The sequence below is a fragment of the Vicugna pacos genome, unplaced genomic scaffold, assembly GCF_048564905.1.
Source record: "Vicugna pacos unplaced genomic scaffold, VicPac4 scaffold_20, whole genome shotgun sequence".
Classification (NCBI taxonomy): Eukaryota; Metazoa; Chordata; class Mammalia; order Artiodactyla; family Camelidae; genus Vicugna; species Vicugna pacos.
This window is the reverse complement of record NW_027328741.1, coordinates 82,352,004-82,379,903: the sequence shown is the minus strand read 5'-3', so window position 1 is coordinate 82,379,903 and position 27,900 is coordinate 82,352,004. Positions and strand designations below refer to the sequence as shown.

Sequence of the window (27,900 nt, the reverse complement as noted above, 5' to 3'; positions counted from 1 at the left end):
TAGTAGTCCTGGACAGAATTTGGCATTATACCTTTCTCCAGGCTCCCAGGTGACAACTGTGTGTAGATTACAAAGCTCCAGTTTGGGGTGGGGTTAGTTAGACATTTTTGAACAAGGCAATGACATTGTCAAAGTTACAAAGTGAAAAGCATAGAATAGGGGCAGACCAGCATGTGGGGACACAGGTAGGGTGGGGTGTGGGGTGGAGGGAAATGGTTTAACCCAGACAGAGAGATCAAGAGAAGGGTGGGCCTGAGCAGGTGGCACCCCCCCCACTAAAGAGAAGGGAGGATCTCTTTCTGCAGCTGTGGTTTTGGGTTGATTCATCAAAGTTGTGATGAGTTTGCATTCCTAATCCCCAGTGGGTCCTCCTCCAAGGCATTATGACTTTATAGTATTTTGTTATGATCAGGGAATCACTTGATTATGTGAATCCAAAACCAGCTCCGTTCTAAAGCTCTCAAAAAGCCAAGGTGGTTCCCAGGGGCAGAGTGTACCAGGAGTGACTTGTGTCTTAGCAATGGATGAGTTGTATCAGGTTTTATTTGGTCCTGGCTGGGTTCATGATCAAAATCCTTACCCCTTAAAAGTGTTCTCAAGCCATGAACAGTCTCTAGCTCATAGCCAGCTTTCTGTCTTCTTACTCCTCTTCATCTGAGTCTCTCTTTAAAGGATTAATGGTAGACCCACATTCCTCTAAGCAAATCAGATAACTCTCCAGCTGTGGCCCTGTGGTGGACTCTCCAATTTGTAAGTCCCAGTAAGAAATCAGTCAAATGGCCAAGAACCATTTTTTGGTGATGTTCTTGCTATTTTCTCTAATCTTCCTTCAACCTGTGAGTCAAATGCCTGCATAAGTATCCAGTGTTGTTTGCTTAATAATGGCAACAGTTTTTTAATTGTAGAGTTTCTCAGAATCATGGAGTTTTTTCAGTGCACAGATGTCCCAGACTCACCTCATCCCATGTTAGAGTCTCTTCATGTTGGAGGGACATTTGCAATATTAAAACTCGCCAGAAGTGACTCTTACAAGTCAGCAGGCAAGAGAAACACTCATTTAGTGCTTCATAATTTACAAGATATCCTCACGTGCATTTTAGCCTCCTCTAGGAGATTGCTGATAATTGTTTGCCTCATTAGTATTGGAAATTAATTATCTTGGCTGCTGATCTCATAACTATGACATCTAGTGTTTTTACTTTAAAGTCACAAATGAGTACTGACTTTCCAAGATTTCTCTCAGGCTGTCTTTAAATAGGCTCACTTTATATTGTCAAGGTTTAATAATACAAATTCCAGGCATACATCAAATACTACGATACTAATGTAAAAATATTAATGATTAATAGAACACACTCCTATGTAACCATCACCAAGTAAAAATTATCATCAATTCGTGATCACTCATGTTTTGTTTGTATACCCTTATCCCCCTTTTCTTTGCCAGTGGATACTTTGTAATGGTTCCCAGATATGTATACCACTTCCCTAGAAGGGAAAAATACGTAAAGAGGAAAAGTTATTAGACACTTTATTAGATAAAATGTGGTATATTCAAAATAGTTCTTCTTGTAAATTGCTAGAAACCATGGAGCTAATGATGAATTATTTGTCATTCTTAATAATTTAAGGCTGATCGAGTTCCTTTAACTTTCATCTCTAAGGGCAGGCTGCAGAGCAGCATCATGGTAACAGGAAGGCCAAAGGCAAACTGCTGTTGAGAATTGGTAGGAAGCTTCATCTGGTGGGATCCTTTGCTCCTGTGTCAAAGGTCCTGGAGTTACACCATGAGCTTCCAGTATCAAAGACAATAATGTTTTTTTAATGCCCGAGTGGTGTGCTATTGTGATGAAGAACATGGAATCTCAAGCGAGACTACCTCGGTGCAGATCCCATCTTTGCCATACAAGTCCCTTGAGACTCACTTTAAATGTTGTGTTTCAGTTTCCTCCTTCTTTTCAAAATGGCTAATAAAAGCACCCAATTCATAGTGAATTATAAGGATTCAGTGAGAATGGGACACATAGCAGGATGCCAAGTACAAGAAAATTATTATTATGTTAAGACGATGATGGTGATGATTTAAGAGCCTTAAGGTCAGGGAACTTGTCCTCTATTGTGTTGGTATCTTGCAGTTGCTAGTTGTCCATGTACTGGTCTTATGAGACTTGTTTCCATGTGTGTATTTTTCTTGAACAGATTACAGAGTCTAGAGGGCAGAGATCTTCTGCTTTCACTAACGAACATCTAGTGCTTAGCACCATGTCTGGCACATAATGGACATTCAGTAATTGTCATTGAATGAATGAGTAAATGAAATCCACATCTTTTGCGTGACCAGTTCTAACTCTGAAAGGTCTTGCTTCCATTTAGGTGAAGCCAAAGCATTAACAGATTGTTCAGCACATCCAGGCCAATTAGGGGGAAAGGTATTGGTCATTCAGAATGTCAGATCGGTTCAAAATCACTTATTCTGGATTTCAGAATTTCTCCCACTCAAAGGCAGACTGGCATCAGCCTCTCTCTGTACTTAACCCTTTCAAGGACATGTGGACTCCTCCTTCTCCACACAGGCCCATCTGTATTTTTGTCCACCTGGGAAGTGGAGAGTGGAGTATAGTTTACATCCAAATACTGGAGAGTCTAAAGTGTTTGAGTATCAGGATGTGGGGCCTGGAGCACCAGCCCCCCAAATGGTGTTGAAGGCGATATAATGATCTAGTGACTTTCCTTGAGAAAGTGACTTAATCTAAATTTAAGTTACAACCTCTATAAATTTTGGATGATTTTTATTACCAGGTGTTCAAAAAACAACTAAGTAAAATAAGATGTGTATCTCACATATTCATCCCAAGCGCAGCCTAACATGCAGAGGACAGGTGCCTTTGTTTTCACAGGCTCCACTGGGGGGATGGGCCCCCTTTAGTGTATGATTTATAGCCCATAGATCACCACATTGCTTCAGTACTCAATAAATATTCCTGAAAATTTAGTGGGAGAAATGACAAACACTTGGGCTGGTAGAAATTACAGTTCTCACCCATACCTCTTCCAAACTGAGGGCTTCTGTTGATAAAATCTGTAAAAGATACTTGCCTTCAATTCATACATAGGACAAAAAAAAAAAGATGAAATTCTCTTAATTTCTTTCAATGTTTTCCTTCCATGTGGTTTTTTTTTCCCTTTAAAGTTGGCACCTTCTGCCCATCTCTATTAAAACCCAGTATGAGGTGGCTTTGATTTGGCCAAGAAATCAGATTTGGCAAAAAGAAAGGAAATTTAGAACATTTCATGATAACCTGATGACCATTCAGACATGCAAGAGCACTGCTGGGTTATAAGGAGACCTGTTCCTCAGAGGGCAGAACTTTAATTGCTGTTACCTACCCCCCCGACTTCAGAGCAAATATTAGTCCATACAGTGGTTGACACGGAAGCAGTCTATAATTTATTGATATGTGTTGTCCTATTTAATTGTTAACTCTATTTGAAAAGGACTATATAATCTCATCTTCCATACAAGGAAATAGAGGCTTAGTTCTGGGTCCCAAGGTTGCAAAACTAATGAATGGCAAAAGCACGTGGAATCCTAAGCTCTTAACCACTCCTTCAGCAGTTAATATTTGCTGAACACTCACTGTGTTTCAGGCACTGTGCTGGGTACCGTGTGTATATGTGCAGAGTGGTGGGGGAACACACTAAGCCCTCCATAGGGGAGAATGCTGGCCAGTGGAGGAAGACAGAGGCATTGAACACAGAATTACCTAAATGAATATACAGTTACAAAGTACAATGTGTGCTTTGTGGAATTCAGGGAGCTAGGAGAAAAGGTAGGAAGGCAGAATCAGAATTCCTCTCTGTCTGGAATGTCTTTCTCCTCACCATTGCTGGTTGCCCATCTTATTAGATGTAAAATCCTTGCCTCCTCTGCAGAGCTGATCCTGATCCTCCTGCTAGAAATAACCACTTCTCACTCTAGAGTCTCATAACCCTTTCTGAATGGCTTGCAGTCTAGCTATTGGTTAGTGTGTTTTGTGTCTCTCTGTAAAAACACAAAGTCCTGGAGGGCTAACACCTTTTCAGTTTTCATTCCCCGAAGTGCCTAGTAATGAACTTTAGACAGAATAGAATTCAGTGAAGTTGTGTCAGACAAAATGGATGCCAGTTAGAACCTACTTGCTTTAGCACACCTAACAAACTGCTGAAAGGGAAGAGGATCTGCCTTTACAACTAAATTTCCTCCACATCACACTATGACGCTGGCAGTAGAAGATGTGGGACTTAGAGATTCACATTTGTCTCTGGTTTCCTGGCAAATGTGGTTAAAAGGGAAACACATTCCATTGCTTTCATTCATTCATTCATTCATTCATCCAGTCAGTCTGTTTGGTTATTAATATTTCAGTGAAGTCGTATAAGTATTGTATGGGAAACAAAGACTATTCAATTGTTAATTCCTGAAAGGCAGTTCCTACCAGAGCTCCACATTGCAACAGCACTCACAACTGAGGCCGTATATCTGTAGCGAATGCAATGATGGGTTTCCTGGAGTTTTTAATATACAGTTAAAGGGTATAATGTTGAAATCCAAAATTCTGGTCACATGCCGTTTTTCAGTGGCCTAGATTGATCCAAGGGTAAAACTTAGACTAGTTTAAGCAATTTTCTGAATGTGTGGCCCATAGGCTTCCAGCTCAGAATTAACTGGGATTCTTGTTAAAACCCTAAGAGATTCTGATTTTGAAGTCAGGATCAGAGCCTCCAAATCTGCGTTTTTAAACAAATTGCCTTAGGAATTCTAAGACACATTAAAGTTTGAGAACCACTGAACTGTAGAAAATTTTAATTTAATGATGTGCCAATGGATTCTTTGAGAAATGTGTAATGTGTGTCTATTATATTGTTCTAACCAAGTCTGTTTTGGCTTTTAAGGATCAAAGGTCTTTTTACAAAGCTTACAAAGCTACATTAAGTAAAAAGGGGCTTGTTGGGAGGTTATAGCAGGAAATCTCACAGATGTCCAAAAATAAGGAAAAGACAGTTTGCGGGCATATGGGAACTAGAAAGTTAAGCAGAAACTGAGGCTTCTCCCTCCGGCTCTCAGAGCCAGTGTGGTTCCTCCCATTTCTGCTTCTCTCTGTGCACCTGCTGCCCTGCCCCTTCTAATGGGCTTCCTTTGAATCTCTGCTCTTATAACCAGCAGAAATGGGGCGCAGCAATGGCTGTCTAGTCCGAAATCTACAAACTTTTTACGTCAAGAACCCAACACCGACGGAAACTTCCTTTCCTTTGGGGATCTTTATTCAACTTACCAAGTAAAGTCTGGTGGCCGGGTTTGGGTCAGGTCCTTCAGTCACTCAGCAGCCCAGGGATCAGCCCCTCAGGTCAGGACCCATCTGGAGGTGACGGGCAGTGGTGCAGGAAGCAGCGGGAACTGACTGTGGGGGCCTTCCGCTCCGGTCAAGGCAGTGGCTCTTGACCTCCCCAGGACACCCTTGCTCAGCAATCTGGGAGAGAACTCAGAACCTGACCTCCTTCCTCCCTCTGTTCCCATCAGTCCGTCAAGGTGCTGAACTATAGGAGGTGTGGCAGAAGCTGCCAGCATCCTTCCACCACAAGAGCTTAGGTTTAGGAAGAGCGCTATTGTCAATTAAACAGAAAGATAGAAAAGGGAAATGAAGCTCCAGGGAATAGGAAGGCAGTGGAGTGACACTTCAGGTAGAACAGACACTGGGAGGAAAAAGAAGGCAGTCACCCTGTGCATGATCTGGGCCAGAGGTTTTACTTCAAACAAAAAGTGGAGTCTGTGTGCACTGGAATTTGTATCAAAGTGCCTGTGCTGTCATTCCTGTCAATAGTCTGTCATAGGGGAGAGGGTATAGCTCAAGTGTTAGAGCACATGCTTAGCATGCATGAGGTTCTGGGTTCAATCCCCAGTACCTCCATTAAAAAAATAAATAAATAAATAAATAAATCAAATTGCCTCTTCTGCAAACCCCCTCCAAAAAAAACAAAAATCTATCATGAACAATATTGTCTTGGCTGTCTTAAAAAAATCAAATAAATAAACAAGCAATCAAAATAAACAAATGTAGATTTGAAGCATGGGGTTCTGTCTCTTACACCTAAAATCCACTGTGTTCCCTTCTAGTTTTTATCTAAAAGTTGCTTTAAAGCACTGTTAATCTGCGTCATTCAACAGTCAGGCCACATTAGCATAAATAAACCCCGTGGCTCACATGGATAGTTCTAATGATTTATTCTTAGTCTTGGTGGCAAAAATCTAAGTTTCTTTGAATGTAAATGCTCTTTCATTTCAAAATGTTTCTACTTCTGGCTGGTTTCTTTCTCCTATCTCTAGAAATCTCTGCATGCAATACACTGCGACATACTATAATCCTTATTTGCTTATAGAGGTGAATGATTTGCCTTTCAAAAACCAAGGTACTCATTCTAATTAGGGGTTTACTTTTAGCCTTTCAGTGTACTTTTTACAAAGACATAGAATAAATTAGTTTTGATTTAGCTGGGGTGTTACTTTAGGTTAATTAAATAATTTTCTGCAATTAAAAAGAAGAAATTAATTCCTTTTCACTTCCTTGGCATTGCTCCAATTTTAATGTGATTTTAAATCAGAGAGTGGTTTTAGGAAGTTTCTGATGCATTTGATTAGTTAATATGATGGTGGATTTATAAACTATTTAATTTGTGTTACTAAAACAAAGCTTTGGGTTAGAGGTGGTGTTACATGTTGGGATCTTAATATGTCACTTTGGAACTACAGGTTTTATAAGAACATCAAATAATTTATGTATGGTAGCAAATCAGAAAGATATTAAAATCCATGCTGAAAATGAAGTAGATTGCTGACAGCTTAGATAAACAACTTATAAGTGCTCCCTAATAGAAAGATTGTCACTGGATATCCTGCTAATCTCTTGAAGTTTCTTCAAAATTAAGTTACTACATGGAGATGTTTCAGAGAGAGCAGCTACTGAATGACTTATTTTCATTGATAAGGAAGAAAATATCCCAAAATAAGTATGCTAGGAATGACAAATTCTCTGTTATTTGAGATCTTTCCAAGTTAAATTTCGTTTGCTCTGACATCTAAAGTACCCTTATCATAACTTTATTTGAGACCTTATAGATGGTAACGAAAGTAGGAGTGTAGACTGCATGAATTCAGTCACAAGATTTTTTTTTTATTAATAACTTCTTTAATCTGGAAAAGCAAATGAAAGTCTATGTTCATGTCTAGTTTGAGCCAATGATACCTCTGCCACTGCTGAATGACTCCAACAATTTTGAAGCTGATATGCTTGATTGCATCCCATTTAGCATTTAATTCTATTCTGTCTTGAGCTTCTCTCTAATTTGTTTATGTGTAGTGGAAGGAGCGTGACCTTTAGAATCTTAACACCCTTATGGTGGACTCCTGGCATTGCCACTTCTTAGCTGTGTTCTGAAATTCAGTTAACCTCTCTGAGACTCTGTATGCTTATCTTAGGATAAATATAACATGGAGCATCATAAGACAGCTTGCTTCCTCGAGTTTTCTTTTCCTACAAGAAGAGGCTAGCTCAGTGTGATCACACCCTGTTTGTCCTTCATTTCTTAGTTTGTTCCTTCTAAGTTGTATGATCCATGAGTACTCAAGCTCAAGCCGTGAAAATTATTTTTATAAACAAAAGATACTTAAGTGTGTGTGTGCATATGTGTGGGGAAAAAGGGAGAGAGAGAGAGAGAGAGACTTTCTTCTAGCAGAACAATAGTCAGAGTTTAGTAAATTTATATTGTGATACATTGCATGGAATCTGAAATAACATGACCAACCAGCACACACAGGGTCTTAGACTTTGAGGAAGTCTGTCTTTTCCTACCCATTTCCCACCCATCACCCAAATTCGGTGACAATTGAGTACATCAAAGCAGAGGGAGATCAAAATATCAGCTGATTCTCACCCCCAGAATTAGACAGATTTAGCTACCTGGTCACAGGCCTTGCTGGATGACTAAAACCTTGAATGAGCGTGGCTGCAAACAGATCAGAATATGTTGCATCCTCGGAGCAGATGTGTCCTGGAGAAAGAGAAGATAAAGAAGGGAAAGTATGTCCACTCCCTTCTCCCAAAGTCATGATTTAGGTGTCACTTGTCCTTCCTGGACCACAAGTGAGGGAGGCGGTGGAGTCCAGGGATGATGAAGGCGGAGGAAATGCGTCTCCACTCACATGGCAGGAACCATCAGGAGGGCTGCCTCCTGACAGTCTCTGGCCAAGCAACTTGTGAACTCAGTCCTGCCACCCTCTGTCTCTTCCTTTCCTCTAGCTCTGCTGGCCTCCTTTCTGACCAAGCTCATTCTATCTTGCTCAGATTTTTCACTTGCTGCTCCTCCTCCCAGAAGTATTCTTCTCCCAAGCTTTTGATTGGGTGCCTTTTGATCAGGACTTTGTTTTCTGTTCAGATGTCATACCTCAAAGAGTCATTCTCTGACCACCTTAAGATGTCACCTCCTTCCGCTTCTCTTTCTTGCTTATCACTGTGCTGGTTTGGTTTCCTCCTGGCACTGCCCAGTCTCCCAGCTGGAACGTAACTGGCACTGTGCCTTTAGATGTGCTGAATAGTGGTTGCCATGCAGTAGTGCCTAAATGGTTACTGAAGGGATGACAATGGATGAACGTATCAGTCATTGAGTAGAGCTTTGCATAGGGCTTACTGTACCGAATTTTGTGCCGACCACTGGGAACATGAAGATGAGTAAGATGAGGTTACTTTAATCAAGTGGCTTTTCATTAGGGTATTCAAGTGTGTAAGTGTATTCTTTCTACAGCAGGAATGTGCACAGGGTATTAAGCAGCCAAAGGAGGATGTCTCGCTGTAGGTAAGCGGTTAGAGGAGGCAGGATTTGGTGGATCGGGAGTTTCCAAGTACATGGGGTCCAAGTAACTTAAAGATGGAGAAGGCCATGCTTGTAAAGAGGCTTGGCGGTGCGAGTATCCATTTTGATTCAACTAATTACAGGCAGCCTGTGATACTTAGGATGCACAAGGCATATGGGGGAAAGATAAGAAATAGGGTTAGAAAGACACGCAGGAGCCAGCTCATGAAGAGATTATGCACTCTGAGAAGTTTGGACATTATCTGAAATTCTGATAGACAATTTAAATTTTCAGCATGAGTGTGATAGAATCAGACTTGTGATTCAGGAGAAAAAAATAGTACAGAAAATAATGAGGTTAGACAGCGCTGGAACCCGTTGGAAAGAAGTATGAGGCTGTTCAATTATCTGACCAAGAAATGAAGAGAATCTGCTTTCTTGAATAAAAGTAAATGAGAATTATAAGTAAGTGTCTAAATTTCCATAACTCGACGTTGTTTCATAGTGTGTCTTCATGACCTGATATGTACTGAGTTCTCTGCCCATCCACTGGAGGTCTCATAACTGGGTGATTATATAAACCCTCTCAAGGGATTTCAGGGCAAAGAGAGAAACACACAGTAAGCAATGGGCAGAATGGATCCAGGATGGAGCAAATCCTTCCTGGTCACCTGAGTGTGTGTGCTTCCAAGGAGTAAAATGAACCCAAAGACAAAGAGGTTCTCACTAACTCACCACGTTATCAGTGTCTGTTCTTATCAGGATCAGCAGTATAATCTGCAGGGCCCAGTGCAAAATGAAATTGTGAGTGCCTGGCTCAAAAATTACCAAGATTTTTAAGCTGCAACAGAACATTAAGTCAGAGCCCCACTGAGCCTGCGTGAACCCACATGGATCATATGCCCAGGATGCTGGTTCTGTCCTCATTGGCTTTCTCTAGGGGCCAGAATCCTAACTTTGACATTTGCTTCCTGGGAACAGTTGTCATATCCTGTGGCTAAGACACTAACCCAGATGATTGGATTAGCATTGTATTGGATCGCAGTTCTTACACTTGGCTGAGAGCATTCAAGGATCAGAAGAAATAGGAACAAGGCAGTGGTGGGGGCGGGGGCCAGGGCAGCAAAGCAGAGCAGCAGGTGAGGACACATGCTCCGGACCCAGACTGCTTGGGTTTCAAGTCTTCTCTATCACTTCAGTGGCATCTTGGACAAGGCACAAAAGCTCTCTGTGCCTCCGTTCTCTGACCTGCAAAATAGGAATGATGAGAGTAACTGGGTTTTAGGATTGTTAGGAGGACTGGATAGATGCATGGAAAACACTTGGCAAGCGACTGAAACACTGTAAGTGCTCGGGTCTTGTTTCTTATTGTTTTGGAGATTATATTCTGGAGCGTGAATCTGGCTGTTTAATATAGTACAAACTTTACCATTCAGGGTGAGGTTTGTCATTCAGTGAGCAGAGATGCTCCGTTTCAACATAGTTGAATTTACTGATCATTTACTTTATGATTTTTATTTTTGTGCTTTTAGATATTTTTCCTATCCTAAATACAGAAAGCTTGTACCCTATCTTTTTCTTTGGAAAAGTTGACTTGTGCCTTTAATAATTCATTATATGTATGATATTAGATAGGAATCAAATGACTTTTCCCACGTGGAGACACTGACCTCCTTTTCTGTCTTCTCTATGCACCCCAGGATGCCCAACGATCTAGCCACGCTTGTCTCCCTTGCTCTTTCTAGAATTTGACTTTGGGCCTTTTACAAATATTATTCACTCTGCCTAGAATTCCCTTCCCCAGGTTATTATATAGGTGATCCCTGACCTCCTTCATGTTCTGGTTCAAATATTCTTTCTCATTGAGGCTTTGAAGTTTATTACACCCATCCCTCCTGCCCCCCACATGCATGCATTCCCTAGCCCTCCCTTCTGCATTTTGTTTTGTTCTGTTTTGTTTTGGGGCTTTACACAGCATTTAACTGACATACAAAACACTGAATAGCTGATACTATTTTTAATTATCTTTCTGCCTCTGTTAGAATGTAAAGTGTATGAGTGCAGGGATAGTGTTTTCTTGTGTTTTGATGTATTCTCGATTTCCAAAACAGTGTCTCCTCCTTTGAGAATTTCAAATTCCTCTTCCAGAGTAATCAAGAACTCCTTTTTATAAACAATTATGTCTTGAGTATCCTACTAGATGGAGTAATGAAAATTCCAGCTGCACCCAAGTATTAATAGAAGGCATGTGATTAGGAAATCTCTGGTGATTTTTTTTTTTGTTTATTCCTTTGGCAGTGAAGGCCAAGATAGACAAGCATCCCAACTCTGTCTCTCTGTCAGATCATGTGACTTTCTAGTCCATGCACTAAGGGAGTTAGGCTTCGTGTGTGTGTGTGTGTGTGTGTGTGAAGGGGGGTGTCTCTGACCAAACCTGGCCCTGTGCACTGGCCACAGGCTTTATCACTTGTTTCCTGATTTACCGCCTTCATTAAAAGCCAGGATCTTACCACCAGCAATGGAGAATTTTCTCCAAAAGCCAGTGCTCCAAAAATTTTCCTTAGTGTTGTATTTTTAGCAGTGCATTTATGAAATGTTTTAAAAGTATTCCAATGAGAATTGCAAAGGAGACAGGAAGAAAAGGAGGAGGATCCTGTAGGACATAGCAACCAATTGTAACCCAATTGCCAATTGGTACCCAAATTGTAACCCAGTGACCATTGGGTATTTATAAGTATTTTAGGATAATTGATAGTAGTATTTCTATGTATGATAGTTTCTATGGTTATGTTTAGAAAACAAACCTTATCTTTTATCAACCTATCCTGACAAATTTACAGATGAAATTATGTGATATCTGAATGTTCTTTGAAATAATTGGGTGTGAGTGGGTGGGTATGTGTATAGTTCAAACAGGCTTGGCCATGTAATTGTTGAAGCTGATGGATGGATACATTGGGTTTATTTGATATGTTTGAAAATTTCCAAAGTTATAAAAGATAAACATTTTACATAGAACTAAAAAACAAACTTCTCCAGCAATCTATTTTTTTCTATGCTAACAGAGTTTCACCAGATGTGTACCCTGCCTCATGGGTGGAAACTCATCTCTCCCAACTCCCCATTTAAGAAAATAAGTATTTGGTCAGTGTTTGTATGTTCATGCAGTCAGGACTTTCACTCATTCATCCTTTTATTTAGTCAACAGTCATTCATTAGTTGTCTCCTTGGTACTAAGACCTGGAGAGACTCGCTGTTTGGAAGATTTCTGCTTGTCTCTTTCTGAGACAAGAAGACAGTAGGATACAGTGTGGATCTGGTGGAGGCTTGGAAGCATAAGGGGAGGGCTCCTTGGCTGAGGGTGGGATGGGAAAGACTTCTTGAAAGAGGGGACCCTCTGTTCAGTCTCAAAGGAAGCTTAGGGGTTATCTGGATAAAGGAGAAGAAGAATGTGCTTACCCCCTTCCCCACACTAACCTGTCTGCCTGCTAGCAGTTTTGTATACTTACCAGATGCCAGATGCTGAATGACCTACTTTACATCCCTTTACTTAATTCTTCATCATCAAAGTCCTCAATTAAGGTGATCTAATTATTTACCGGGAAATAAGTAATTTTCCCAAGTTCACAAACCTGGAGTTCTAGATTCACCGATTCAAAAAAGTCATTTTATTACATCCACTCAAAGCCAAAAGAGGAATTTCAAAAGCTAGTGACAAAATAATGAAGACAGCAAGATGGGTAATAACATGAACCTCATGCATAAAGGAGATAATTAAGAGTCTTTGTCTAGATTGTGATAAAATTTAGAGTTGAAAATGAAAAACTTTATTTTAATTGGTTTGCCTTCACAGAGTTATTTTCCTGTGAGTTTTTCTACCTTTATTCCCAAACTAAAAATTTTAATATCACAGCTGATATTAATATTTGAGAGATTCCCCACACACCTTACATTCAGGTAAACCAGTCTTTCTTTACATGTAGACACATCCTGGAAGGGACATTGCAGAACATTGCAGAGAGCAGGATTTCTGTGGTTGAGCGTTGATGAGTGCTGATCCATTTGGAACATTGCAGGCTCCAGACAGCAAATGGGTGAGTGATGTTCTTCACTCCTTTCTGAAAAGATATGAGGATCTGAGATTCTGGACTTTCTAGCAGAAGTTTCGACCCGTGAAGGTTCTGTCCCTAACTTGAGTCCTTACTCTGCTATGGCCCATGAACTTGACTCAGAAGCCCTTCTGTCCTCTAGCTGTCAGCATGATCCTGGGCATGAGTATTGTCCTTTCGTGCCCACGAAAGCATGAAACATTAACAGGATAGGGAGACATGTATTATTTAAAAGGATTTTTCTAACATATAGTTCTGGATTCATGACTAATAATGATGACAACATCTTGAACTTGCATCTTAGATAACATTTGTGCCTCCTTCTCAAACCCATCTGCACAAAGTGCAGTATGGCGTGGCAGTGTATTTCAGTCTTAATGCTGACTGAGTGCCACATGTCAGCAAGCTGTAGCAGGCAGCCTCCAGACATTTTATCTGCTAAAATGAAAAGGGGTCAGGTTGTGGGGGGAATAAATCCCTGTCATTTCCTCACACACTGGCAGCAAGAAAAGACAAGTGCAATGCACCATTTTAGACAGTGTTGGTAACCGTCCGCCTTTATAGTACACATTTCCAATTATGCCCAATATGATGTATTTAGCTTGAAGGCAGGTCATGTTTTTTAAAATGTGTTGAGAGCAGTAACAATTTAGTGGGTGCTCATTTGTTTCTGTTGCTTGGTTAAGCATGCTGCATTGTCTTTTTCTGTTTTACATATGGATGAATATGAGATGTTAGCTCTAAGTGTGCTAAGTCAGTGGTTCCCTACCAGGGAGATTTTTAAAATAGATCCATGCTTGGGCCCCACCCACCAGAGATTCTGATTTAAATTCTTTGGGTTGTGGGACTTTAGGAGTCTGTACATGTACCCTCTGAGATTCTAATACAGAGTCAGGGTGAAGGACCACATGGATTGAGGAGACAGCAAGATTAGCTGTGTGGGACTTAGTTGGGATATTTAAAGAGAGGAAAGGCCAGTAAGGCTAGCTATCCAAACTGGAAATGTTTGAAGAGCATTAGTGGTTGAGAATAGGAAGTAGAGGATATTGGAGATAGTCTCTAGAAATTTAACTGTTGTGTAGGCTTCAGTGAGTATGTTGTGCCTACCATAGGGACAAAAATGCTTATTTGCTCAACTGTCATCCTAGGTGGCACATATAAAAGTGAGTTGCTTCTTTTGAAATCCATAGTAAAGGCTTACATGAAGTACAGTATGTATATATGTGATTTGCAAAACAATTTAAATCTCATTCCTAACAGCTGTCCTGTTAGTTGGCTTGACATTATTGCCCACATAGGACAAGTAAGAAAATGGAAGCTCTAGAAGGTTAAGTGCTTTGCCCATGGCCGTATAGCAGTTTGATAATGAGCTGGATTCAAAATCTGAGCCCTAGGGGTCTTGTCTATTGCCCGAGCTGCTGAACTTGGCCTGTGTGGCTAAGTGAATGACGATTATGAAAAGTTAAGACTGTAGAAGACATTTTTTTCAGGCAACATTTCAAAATGAAAGATATATATGGGTATCCTGGAGCCTTTTTTCAGCACTCCTGGAAAGTTTAGCAGAAGAGCTATGCAATTGTGTTTAATATCATCTGGATATGGATGGGCTCCGTGTTCATCTGGGAGGACTTGGAGGTCTAGCTGGGAGGGAACTGGGGGGGAGGAGACAGCCCTTGATGTATCTGCTCTCTGCAGGGAACACCAAGATGAAGAGGAAGGAAGGATATGAAAACTTCCTCCTCGTGGTTCTTCTAGGGCTTTGCATTTTTCACCACTTAAGCCTTCCATTTCTCCTTGAGCGAAGAGAGAACGTACGGGTTCGATGGCCTTTGGATAGTAAATACAAAGTTCATATTATCATTTCTGAATGCTTATAAAACTATGGAGAACGTCTCCCATTATTCTCCATCCATCGTGTTTCACTTCTGCTTCACTGGGGAGGTTTAATAATGCACGCATGTACGCTTCAGTGTAACACACAGCACTGCATGCATCTCTTCCATATAGCAGCCACCTGATAAATATTTATCAATGGTGACAGCACTGTACGGGTCATTGCCTCCCTCTGAGAACCCAGAGTCTGGGTTCTCCAAATTTAAGTGGGACATAGTCGGTCTGGTGAATCCTGTTTTTGTACTTTTTCTACAAAGGAAATCAGCTCCGAATCTCAAAAATGGTTGCAAATAAACTAGAAAGGGGATATTCTCTTGTGTATAATTAATCAGGAGAGAGAATCTACATTTTAGGGGATTTAATGTTGAAGAAACTCAGGCTGCCTAACATCATACTGGGATCTTCGTCTGTAGCATTAACATAGAAACAGACTTCTTAATGACCATGTGGAATTTTTTGCCAAGTGAAGCTTGTTTTCACCTCATATTCATGCTCCTCTTTGATTAAATGCCAGTTCTCTTTAGTTATGTAGCATCTTTGTGATGTGTTTATTGTAAGAACACATAGAAAGTAGCTCTGGTTGATTATTTTGAGGCAAGCCCTATCTTTTTCTTTCCATTTCATTTTTAACATAAAGATTCATAAGCAAGTGTGCTCGGGGCACAAAGCAGTTTTCTTTGGATGTGTGAACTGCTATCTCAAGCAGAATTCTGTGGCAAGAAATAAAAAGGTCCAATGATCAGATTAAATAGATAATTTTAAGAACAGCAGTGCAGCCTGCCTTTTCTACACATTCGAAATGCAACCCTTCTGCTGAGGCGAGATACAAAATGTGCTTGTTTCTTGCAATCATGGGGGTGATGGTTTTTTTCTGAGTGATCATGTAATTTTTCATACAAACTGAGGACTTTCTGAAAGTGAGTAGATGAGCTCTTATAGCCAGGAAAACAGGCATTAACTGGACTGTCTTGAGGAAACAGGATGTTTGATGACCCTACCTGTTCCTCTTCAATGATACCAGAAGGTGGCTGGTGCTAACTGCAGCTCGAGTTTAATTTACTAGAGACATGGAATGATTTTAAGCCACCCATGGTCTACTCTTAGATTTCCAGAACACAGGTAAAATCCAGCACTGAATGGAAGACCATTTTTGTCACATTTTTCTTTTATTTAGAAAGAGCCTCAACTAATGATGCTCTTCTCCTACTATTTTTTAAAATCTGTCTTCTCACCTTGTCTCTTGAATTCTTACTCTGCTGGAGGAGACTCCCTGTCCCAGGCAGTGTGGACATACTTTTCATTCAGTATCTCATTTATCCTCAAAATGATCATATGAAATAGAAACGTATATTTGGCCTACTTTACAGCCAAGGAAACTAAGGCTTAGCATGATTAGAGGGATTGTCTGAACTCTAGTAAGCACTAGCGTTGCAGCTCAACCCCAGAAAGTATTTAATGTGTGGTTGTTTCCATGATACGAATCTTAAAATATCACTGGTGCCATCCTTTGGCTTCAGGATTGATGGATTAGAGAGGAATGATCAACAGAATCTGGATTGTGTTTGTTTAGTGGTGAACTGGACTTATAAGTTGGGAGGAAGAAAGAGCACTGCATGAGAGCTAAGATTGACATAGTGAAAAGTCTGGTAGGATGTTGGTGCCTTGAAGCAGATAGGTGGCTAAGTAAAAAAAAAAAAAAGAATTAAATAAAGCCATTTGCAGCAACATGGATGGACCTAGAGATTATTATACTACGTGAAGTAAGTCAGACAGAGAAAGACAAATCTCATATGATACCACTTATATATGGAATCTAAAAAAAGTGATACAAATTCTATTTACTAACCAAAAGTAGACTCACAGACATATGAAAGTAGCTATGGTTATCAAAGGGGAAAGGGGGCAGGAGGATGAATTAGGAGTTTGGGATTAACAGACACACGTTACTGTATATAAAATAGATAAACAGCAAGGACCTACTGTTTAGCACAGGGAACTGTATTCAATTTCTTGTAATAACATATATTGGAAAAGAATCTGAAAAGAAAATATATATTTATGTATGTGTATAACTGAATGACTTTGCTGTACACTGGCAACTAACATTGTAAGTCAACTACACTTCAATTAAAAAAAATAATAAACCAGAAAAAAAAAAGACAGAATGGGTGGCTGAAATCTATTAGACCTGTTAGTAACCGAGATATTTGAGAAATGAGGAAAGCCAGCGCGGTCACTTTTTATAAACCTACCATCAGAATTCTGCAGATTGGTGTTGGAGTAACTTCTGTGTGTGACCAGTATGTCCCCATCCTGCACCTACTTGTCATATCCATGTGCCTTTAGGAGCCTTCCCTCTTGCATCCATCTCCAACCCTGCCTCCCTGTCAGCAAGGGCTCACATTCACCATGCTCTCCCTTGCTGTACTTGCTTTTACCCTATTCTCACATTTCAAATCAATTAGAAACTTAGGGGGTCAATTCTTTACTTCAAATCATTAATTGAGTAACCCTGGTGTCAGGGCTCAATAGCCATGACTGTTCAGTTCAGTGAAATGTGTCCCAGCTTACCTGGCCATGAATCACCCAGAGGTCATCTTTATGTGCTAATTTCCACCACCTTTGCTACCACCTTTCTGGGAAAGTCTGGTATAGACTTTTACTGAGGGTCTATAAATATCCCTCACTGTTTGTGTCCACTCATGTGAAATATGGCTCTTGGTCTTTAAGTTGTCATCTTCGCTTAATGTTACTTCTTTGGACTGCAATTACTAACTTAAGTTTAATTATGTCTGATGACTTACTAATTATAAATTGTGCATAAGTTAAAATTGAATTTAGATTAGTTGTTTATTAGCCATAATCATGCTTGAGCAGTCATTTCTGTTTGCAAACAGGCACTTTAATTTATTGTTATTTTTCATAGACCTAATGAGGTCAGAAGCCTCACTCACAAAGCCCTACACACATTGCTTTAATTGACAGTTAAGGCCTTCTGCCAGCAGGAAGGAAGTAGTATCCACTGGGAATAGCAGAGTCACTGATGTGAACTCGTCCCTGAAATGCCCCTTTTCTTTCTCTTCATCTTACTGTAAAGTCTCTTTTATGGAAAAATCATGGGTTTTGATATCGATTTAGCTGCTGTTTTAATCCTAGCTAGATGACTTTGTGGAAATTATTTTCCTCTTATACTCTCTATTTTCTGATCTGCAAAGTGGGTATAATAATAATAATAACAACAATAGTAATAAGAGCCAATCTCATAAAGTGTTGTAATAATGAGATAGCATATGCATAATGCCAAGAAGTGGATGTGACATAGATTAAAGTGATAATTCTGGAAATTTCTAACATATTTTACATACTTATTTAATAGAGTGTTTTCCACCTGCAAAAATACTGTCTTTGCCTTTCCATATTTCCTTCCCAGAAATCATTTTCTACTTGTATATTCAGGGGAAAGGGAAGCTTTGTTGGACATCACTTCCTGAGAGCTTCCACTTGGCCTTTTGCTCAACTTCTCTTGTCTGAGTTCAAATTATGATGCTGGTACTGTCAGAGGCATCCATTTCTTTTGTTGCTGGTTACCTCTCGGATTTATGGAATTATTGTCCTGGTGATACCGAACTGCTACCCATGTGCTGCCTTCAAATACAGGTCGAGTGAGAAGACCATGGACTTCATCCCAAGTGTAGACACTGCCTATCCTTGAATTTCCCATAACATGAGCTAAATCATGTCTGTTCTGCATAACTGACTGCTGTAAGTTTGGTCATAATTTGAGGTACTTTCATTTATAGGGAGGGGAAAAATCCTTTAAAACTGAATGCAAAATTCATGAGATTTCAATGTTTAGGGGAAAAGAAACACAGACACAACCACTTACAAAGAGAAATTCTTAACAGGTATCTCACAGATCTGGTGGTGTTTCCCTGTATTATGATCCTTCCTTGTTTCTCTCTCTCTCTTCAAAGACATAAATATTTCTTTATTCCCATACAGTGCTAACCAGTTTTCTCTCTGGGAAAACCTGACCTCATTTCTAAAAGTTTGTTTGCCTGTAGAATCCATCCTTCTCAGCTTCACCTGAACATTTTTAGGGCATGATAATCAATGCAACTCCTTTTCCAAAACTTTAGATTATTTGACATGGAATTACACTATAAAGCAAATACCTCTATGTGTGTGGTGGGGGGTGTGTGTGTGTGCACGCGTGCATGTGTGTGTGTGTGTGTGTGTATGTGCATGCCTTGTGAAGGGAGAGGCATTGATCCCTGTTCTCTCTCAGGGTGGGGTAAAGTCAGCCCATTCATTTTTTTATTGTCTTCAATCTTTATTTCTGGTCTCCTTACACTTGGACAAAGCACACTCACTCTCTCTCTCTCTCTCTCACACACACACACACACAGAGAAACCCACATTCATGTACACATTCTAAGGATAAACAATAATCATCAGAGTAAGTACGATGTAATTAGAATTAATTGAAAGTGGGGGAAGATACATTTTCCTAAAGGCATAATTATTTACCCACAATGTCCCCACCCAAATGAAGATAGCTTGTATATTATTATGCAGAACTGTTTTAATTACACTTTTTTTTCTATTTAGCTTTCTTTTCTCTACTCCTTACTGGGCCTTAACTACATTCAAAAAGGGGCTGATTATACCATTCCTCTCCGTCAAATAGTAGCAACCCTCCTTTGACTTTATAAGCATGCCCTGTGGGAAAAAGGTAGCCACTCAAATTGGGTAACTGGGGAAAATTTAATGAAGGAACTGTTACAGAGGAGTGGACAGGGTTAATGTAAACAAACAGTGGGGCCTGGCTAGTGATGGTCCAGAGCCTGAAAGTTGACAGAGATGGGAGCAGTAGGTAGAACTCAGAGAAAGTGGCTGTAGGACAGTGGCACTCTGTACGAACTGTGGCTTTGGGAACCAAGGGAACCAACTTTGAGTTGATTGCGAGGATTAAATCTTGTGGAATAAATACCCTCATCTCTCTCTCTGTCCTTTGTTAACTTTTTTTCCTTCCTTTGTATGCCCCAAAACACCTTTGGCCAAAGCCAGACAGAAGCCAATGGACAAGGCTGCCACTAATAAATATCTTATATGGTCAGATCTCTGGGTATAAAGCAGGTTAAAGAAAGGAGAAAAAAAAAAGGAGCAGATGGAAAAGATCTCCTTAACTCATAGTTCAAGGTTATAAAAGTGGGTTGGTCTCCCCTTCTCATAATCACATTAAAATGGTAGAAATTAATTTTAGGAGCCCCAATTCCTAATCAAAAACAAAAGAAGAGGCCCATCCATGGATGAGAGATCTCAACTTATTTATGGTAGAGTCAGTGGACAAAGACTGAAAGATGGAGAAACTGAGGGTGCGGCACAGGGAGCAGGAAGTGGGTGGCAAGAGAAGAGGATGCTTGTCTCCCCAGGAAGGCTCTTTAGAACCATGGTGGCTGGTCTGATGGAGGGTGGGAGTGAGGAGTGGGATGGAAAAAATGTATACAGGTTATTTAAGTCTGTAAATAACCAGGAGAGGCATAAAAATAGTGATATAGTTGTAAAACGTTGAAAGGTGGTGCAAAATAAATACTCAGCCATTATAGCGAAAGGTCGATAGGTAATGTCGAACGTTAATAAATCAGGAAGAAATGACATAAACATATTATTTATCGATTTGGAGGTAACCACAGAAGAACTAAATGCACAAAGAGTTCAGAATGTTCTGGGAGGAGGAGGACAGGGAATGGGCTGTAGGTCAGTTGATTCTCACTGTAGGAAGTCTTTCTGCACTAAAAATTGTTTAAAAACCATGTGAATATAGAATTTTCATAAAAGTGCCCCCTTTTTCCCCTTTTGATTTGCTCCACTTAGTTTGCTGGATTTCTAGAAATTTTCCTCTTCATACGGGTAGGTCCATTATGTGTCTCAAAACTAAAAACTAATTCAGTTTTCTCCTATGCTTCTTTCTCTCCACATTCCTTACAGCCCTCTCTGTGCTCATCCCCAGCCCCCAGAAGTGCGCTGGCATGAGCCTTATACACAACTCTGCCCCCGAACACAGTGTCTTTCTCTCTGAAGTCCACAAACCCTTCCATCTCAGTGCCTTTTCTCAAACTATTTCCTTGACCTGAAATGGCTTCAGCCTTTAAAAAAAAAGAAACCACCCTATTCAGCCTTCAAGTCCCAGAATAAAATCTGCCTTCAGGAACTGTCTTTGGTTTCCAGAGTTAAAAATGATTACGCTGTCTTCTGTCCTCTCCCAATACTGCACCACTGTCCAACGATTCTCACTCTGTAGGGTCTCATAACTTGTTGTGTAGCTGTCTAACACCTCTACTTTCTGAGTAGTTGTAAGTTCCAGAATTTGTATCTGTGTATCAAGTGCAGTATCTTACGCATAAAGATTAAAATAGTTGCAAAGCACCATGGTGGGTTTCTGTTGTTCTTGTTGACTCAGAAGGATCTAAGATGATGAAGTGAACCGCCTCCATGTTAAAGTGAACACCAGCTGTCCTTAGGTTGAGGTGCCTATTGACGCTTGTGCTGCTCAGCAAAATCACCAAGTAGACAATGTTTTGTCCTGTCTTCACCGTAGTGCCTCTTCTCTAAATGCCAGTTAGACACATATTACCTCCGGTTATGAGGAATAAGACATTTAATAAGCTAATCCCCATAAATAAATATGATACTAATGTATTAATTTTAATAAGAGTGTTTGCATAATAAAAAGTAGCCTGAAGAAGAAAGTGACTTACCTGAGGGGGAAGAATTGCTAATAGTTAAACTTCAGGCCCCTGAGCTGTTGTTTTGAGATCAAACTGGCTTTATGGAGCCTCTCAGACTACGCCATAGAACTTTTATGGCATAGGTAATATAGACTCTGATTAATTTAAAATATAATAAGGCAGTGGAATTAATAGATACACATTACCATATGTAAAATAAACAGCAAGGACCTACTGTACAGTCCAGGGAACTATATTCAATTTCTTGTAATGAGCTGTGCGTAATGGAAAAGAATCTGAAAAATATACGTGTGTATGTGTATAATTGAATTGCTTTGCTGTACACATGAAACTAACACTGTGAATCGACTACACCTCAATAAAAATAAGAATTAAAATATATTAAGACAGTGGGAAACAATCTTTGCATTTTAGAGCACGTAGGTTTGAAATCACAATTATTAAGTGCGGTGTGTCTTTCTCACGGAAGTGAGATTGAGTCCTAATCCCTGGACTTTGCTTGTTAGTCTCATTCCCCAGATAGCCTTCCCACCTACTCTTTTTTCTTCTATTCTTTTTTTTTCTTTTTTCAATTGCTCTCTCACCCTGGATTTTTCTCTGCATTCACATAAAAGAGCACTATAATTTTATTTTTCCTTTACTTTAGGAAATGCCACCATAAAACAGTCTCGATACAGGATTATCATCCAAGAAGCAGCCAACGGAGGCCAAGAATGCCCAGATACCTTATTCGAAGAGCGAGAGTGTGGAGATGTCTCATTGTGCCCCGTGTATCGGTAATTAATCACCTTCTAAAATAATCCTTAGACCTCAGCATAACTCATGACCTATTTTCTTTCACACAAGATATGGTTAATGTATGAAATATTCATAGTGAGAAATAAAAAGAGGTAATCTTGTTTATTGTCAAGTACCTCACTGTATCACCCTCTTATCTTGAATGTATTTTGAGAGAGTAAAGACTATGAAAGTCTAATTAACAGGAAAAAAACAAAACAAAACCATGGTTTGACTGTAATTAAGCTGCTGGAGTTCTGCCACCAGGCAATTAATTTTCAGGATCAGAATCCAGAGAGATTCAGGATGAGGTCCTTACCTGGAAAACACACACACACGCACACACGCACACACACACGCACACACACACGCACGCACGTGCGCACACACACACACCTTACCTCATTCTGTTGTTCTCATCCTAAAGCTTTTAATCAAGAACCAAGGACAGATTTGAACTTCTTTAATAGTTGCTTATTTTAATTCAAAAATGGTTTTGGTTCTCAATTTTAATCATATACATATTTTAAGAAATCTTAGGAAAAAAGTTTAAGTTATGTATAATATTTTTTTTTAGGAAAGAAGATGAGTAGTTTTTAAAATACATATGTTCCCTTTTGGCAAGTTGGTGATTATTATTTATAAACACAATACCTTTGTGTGCTTTGTCATTAACTTCCATTCTTTCAACATTGGATTGAAACATCACTTTAAAGTACTTTTGGATTAAATTTAATCACTACTGGGATTTGCTGATTTCAAAAATGTCTAATGTTTCTCCTGATTATTTGAGAAACTGTATGTTAAAGCTGTGGAATTCAAGGGCTAATTTACTCAGCTAATTTACTTTTGTTTTTTTGGGGGTGGTTTCCAAGAAGAATTTCCATCAACTAAAGTTTAGAATGTCATTGAAGATGTCCAAATTATTATCAGTTTCATCCTTCTTTCCTCCCATTGTTTCTATCTGATGACCAGTTTGTAGAGGAGTTGAACAAACCCTGGAATAAACCCAGATGACCAGCTTTTCCATCAACCACAGGGCCATTGTAAGAAGACTGTCAGTATCCACCTTTTTATGCCACATGTAAATAATTGAAACTTGCAAGCCCAGCAGAAGAGCTCTCAGGGAAAGTAGCCCATTGAAAACAATTAGTCAAATAAAATATTATTAGACTTTTTTTTATGAACACAGTGCCCTTATAATCAGAGAAGATTCTAGAAACTGTTGGTGAGCTCTTTCTGTTGTCTACTTTCTTTACTCTCCGGTTGTACTTCAATTTAACCACTCATGTTTGAACTAGTTTCCCCTAGTGACTTCTTGCCATTTACCCCAGAAATCAGTTCCACTGTGCATGGACTGGATCATTGTATCATTTCTCCAGATGTGTTTAGTATGTGTCCAAGTTACCAGCATGATTCTCTGCCTCTTAGTAAAGCATGCTTACGTTCTGAGCAATATGGTGCCAAGTTAGGTTTGCTTTCCCCTCATTGGTATGCTAGGAAGGCAAGTTAATGTAAACCTTTATCATTTTCTTCTGATTCATCTCTCTTCCTCCCTTAAAGTGAGATATTCACAGGTTTACTGAACTAAAGCTGAATCCAAATGTCTACAGAAATTTTCCTGTGAATGTGAGCACTTCCCAGCATGTAAAGTTAGTAAGTGCTGGGGAGGAGAAGTTCCCCCTCTACCCTGTCTTGAGTTCTTGTGGTTGGACTAATAATAACACTGGCATGAGACAGATTGGCAAGAGAAAAAGAAACATTTTAATACATGTGCATGGAGATCTCAGCGATATCAGACCTAAGGAGTGGCCAAACCAGGCAGCTTTATACTCCTTAGACAAAGAGAAAATAAATTTGTGAAGAATTGACAAGACAAAGAAATGTAGGTTTTGGGTGCTCAATCTGTGAAGAATCTAAGCAGAGTTTGGGCTTAGGGTGGTAAATTAAAGAAGTAAGAAGGTTGGTTTGTATAGTCCCCAATACCCCAACTCTGGAAGAACTCTGCCCTTCTTCCTCCAGGTGCAGGGAGGGCACCTTTAATATGGGCAATTTAATTCCTGCTTTCAGGGAGACAGAAAGGAAGGTCAGGATGTCCCTCTTGCACTGGTCATTTCTTAAATAACTTTAATTCAGAATAATCAGCGTGCAGTTGAGGCACATTTTGGGGTGGCCTAGCCTGGACCCTAACATAAGCAAAAGGGAAGACACCATGTAGCCCTGTATAGACTGGGCATGAAGGTGTCACCAGGAGGCTGTGGCTGAGCGCCTGGGGACTTAGGACTGACAGCTGGCCGGCCCTGACTCGTGCAATCTCAGGCATGTCACTTCACTTCTCTGAGCCCAGTCTTACTCTAAAACTGTGAGTCTAGCAGGAGAGTCCTGAAAATTTCTTCCTTCTATTTCAATCTCTGCAGCGCACTTCACTAGAATGAATTCCTTGGTCTCACTTTGGTCTAAGAAAGCCTTTTGTGAACTTGAGGGATCTGAATGAACGAAAAGTTGAAAAGCCAGATTAAACCACTTTACCAGTGCAGTTTCTGTGTTTTGGAATTATACTTAATGAGTTTATGCATCTATGAAGGAAACATGTAACTACTTGAAATTAATAGGTGGTTTCCTTAAATGTGACACGTTTTTCTATTTGGCTGTTTCCTGATTTCACCCCAATTCTTCACAATATGGAGGCCATTTGAATGAGATCAGTGATACTTTTTGTTTTTCACTTTTACATTTCAATGTACTTTGCTTGGTTCTGCAAGATGATCTGTATCTGCTGCCACTGCCTCACTTATCTCCAATTGTCCAAGAAACCTGAGACTCAATCTAAGTGGGGCAGAAGTGGTGGTGAGCACTGATGTTAATGACTGGCTCTGCCAAGCGATCTCCATGTCTTGTGTGAAGCTACGTTCACATAACTAAGAGGGGCCTTTAAGGTGACTTTTCCTGAGCAAAGGAATCCTGCTTCGTGCTCTAGTATACATTGTTTTTCTTTTGCTGAGACTTCTTTTTTTAAACACATACGGCATAATTTACCATCTTAACCATTTTCAAGTATCCAATGCAGTAGTGTTAATTGTATGCACAATGATAAACAAAAGGTCTCTAGATTTTTTTTTCATCTGGCAAAACTGGTCAATAATATTTTTACTTCATATTTCTGTTCATTTTTTTGAAGTTGCATTTCTTACCAGAGGTATTGGCTCGTGTGAAAAAAGTATAAAAATGTCCTTAGTGAAAAAGTAGAATCTGTCCTTCCATCTAAGGTGCAAGTTTTCTGAAACATTCTGAAGACACAGGTTTAAGGGCACAGGTCATAGTCTGTCCTGTGGGTCATAAAAATAGAGAATTTTGTTGGCTTTAAAAACAAATACTGGAAAACCAGAAGGATTCCTTAGACACTGTTTCCTCTGTGGAATAGAAATATGGGTAATTCCTCAGAGACAGATCCATTCCTCTTCCCCGAGATGAGCTATTACATAAGATAGGTCCCCATGGTTCCCCACTGCCCTTTGACTTGATAATCTGTTGAGATATCTGAGTTACCCCAAAGTTCTAGGCAACAACTTATGAAGCATTTAAAGCAAAAGATCGTGTGAAGGTTTGCACCCCAAATTTTCAGATGTTCAAACCTTGATTCTCTCATGCTCCAGTGAGACATAGGGATTTTCTCTCTTTTATTTTCTTTTATTGTTTTTCTTTAGACAGTGTTAAGTTCATAAAGAGCTAAGCCCTCTAGATTTGATCTGTGTGTCAAATGTTTTTTATGATCACTTTGCTACGTAAACTAAGATGTGTGTGCAAAATATCCACATTAAAAAAAAAAGTATTGATTGCATCAACCATGGATCTGGGGCAGAGGGTCCTACTGCCATCCCTAGTGTGTGCCAGCACTTCCTTTTGTGTCCATTTTTATAGATTTGGTTTCAATTCCATCTTTATTGAAGTTCACTCTATATGCTTTCGGATTTCCAGTTCATCTGTTTCAAGTCTTTCTTTGATATGTTTGCCCTGGTGAAATGTCTAGTCTGCTGTTCTTTGTAATCACAGGTGGAAGCCACAGAAATGGAGCTCCAGTATCTTAGAGCCCAAGTCGGTCAGGCAGGGGATAATGGGCACCAGCAATGCCTGCAGAAAGGGGGTACAAACCAGAGCTAAGGGAACTTTAAAATGTTTTTTCTCTTCAAAGGTAAGTCAACATTATGTTATTCTTATAAACTGTTGCTCTATTTTTCTGGTTGGTTAAGTTGTGATAATATTGGGTTGGATTATTTATACTTACTCGTGTTTGAATTTAAGTTTGGCATTAGTAAATGCTGCTATTAGACCATCTTTTCACCATAACTCGCTAGTGCACATAAGGACTAATGCAGTGGAAGCAAATATCTGTTCTCAGCCATTAGCACATTCTGATGCTGATGTTCCAAATGCATGTCAAATATTAGCTGAGGAATGAAGGAAATGTCAAGATTGGACCCAATAATGTATATTGTACTTCTTAGGCGTTCTTAAATATTTGTTGAATGAACTAATTAATCATTCTAATCATGGCTTAAACTTGATTGTTATAGAGGTACTTACTTTGTGTTTTGTATGTAACATGCATACAAAGGAACTATTAAAATTTCCGGAAGGCATTGTGAATAGGCTTCTGGATCTGGGTAGACAAGCCTTTTATCATCCATGTCTAGAAGGTGTGGCATATCAAAACCTCTGAAAAGCACTCAGAGACTCGTCAGATAGCTCACTTTTCTGTTTCATTCATACCAGTGATATGAGGCTTGATAAGAAGTGCTTTCTTTCTAAAATCCAATACTCTGCTGCTAAAGGGATATATGTAGCAAAATCAGACCTTGTAGGACCAACTGCATACCACCAGTCTCATAAGTCTCCTAAAAGGCATGTTTAGAATTGTTCCCTTCCTGCTGCATAGGTCATTGTGTTAGTTAGGATCAGTTACCCCAGCCAGCACTATAACTCCTTTCCTTGTTGGTTCAGAGACATGAGGAGCCCGACATGGGTGGGTGACAGTTTTAACTTCCAGTTCAGTGGAATCGTTGTTGTCTTTTAGTGGAAGCATTCCTTCTAATGGAAAGAAGACCCATAGAGTAGCATAGCCTAAGATCGCGGAGAAACAGGAAGCAGAAATCTTCCGAGTGGGTGACTAGCAGTAATAGTGAGTTGTGCCATTCTCATTCCCACCCCTGGGCTCCTAGACCTGTGAATCCTGGCTCTGGGAGAAAATAATACACCATATACTGGATGCTTCTGGAAAACTTCTCCCCAGCCCCGCAAGGTATTGCCACCTAACCAGTGTTGAAATGAGTCTCCAAAAACCTTTTAACCATTATCTCCAGTCAACTACTTCAAGATGCAGTAAATTCCATGAGCCTGGGCCCACTGCACCTCACTTGCTGTGAAGTGAGTTCCTTGATCAGAAGCAACGTGGTGAGGAATGCCATGACTGTAGATAAGCATTACGGAAGTCC

At 39.9% G+C, this 27,900-nt stretch overlaps 1 pseudogene; it reads left to right on the top strand.

Annotated features, from left to right (window-relative positions):
• Positions 1 to 27,900, top strand: part of LOC140693693 (thrombospondin type-1 domain-containing protein 7B-like) — a 175,321-nt pseudogene that overhangs the window by 55,413 nt on the left and 92,008 nt on the right.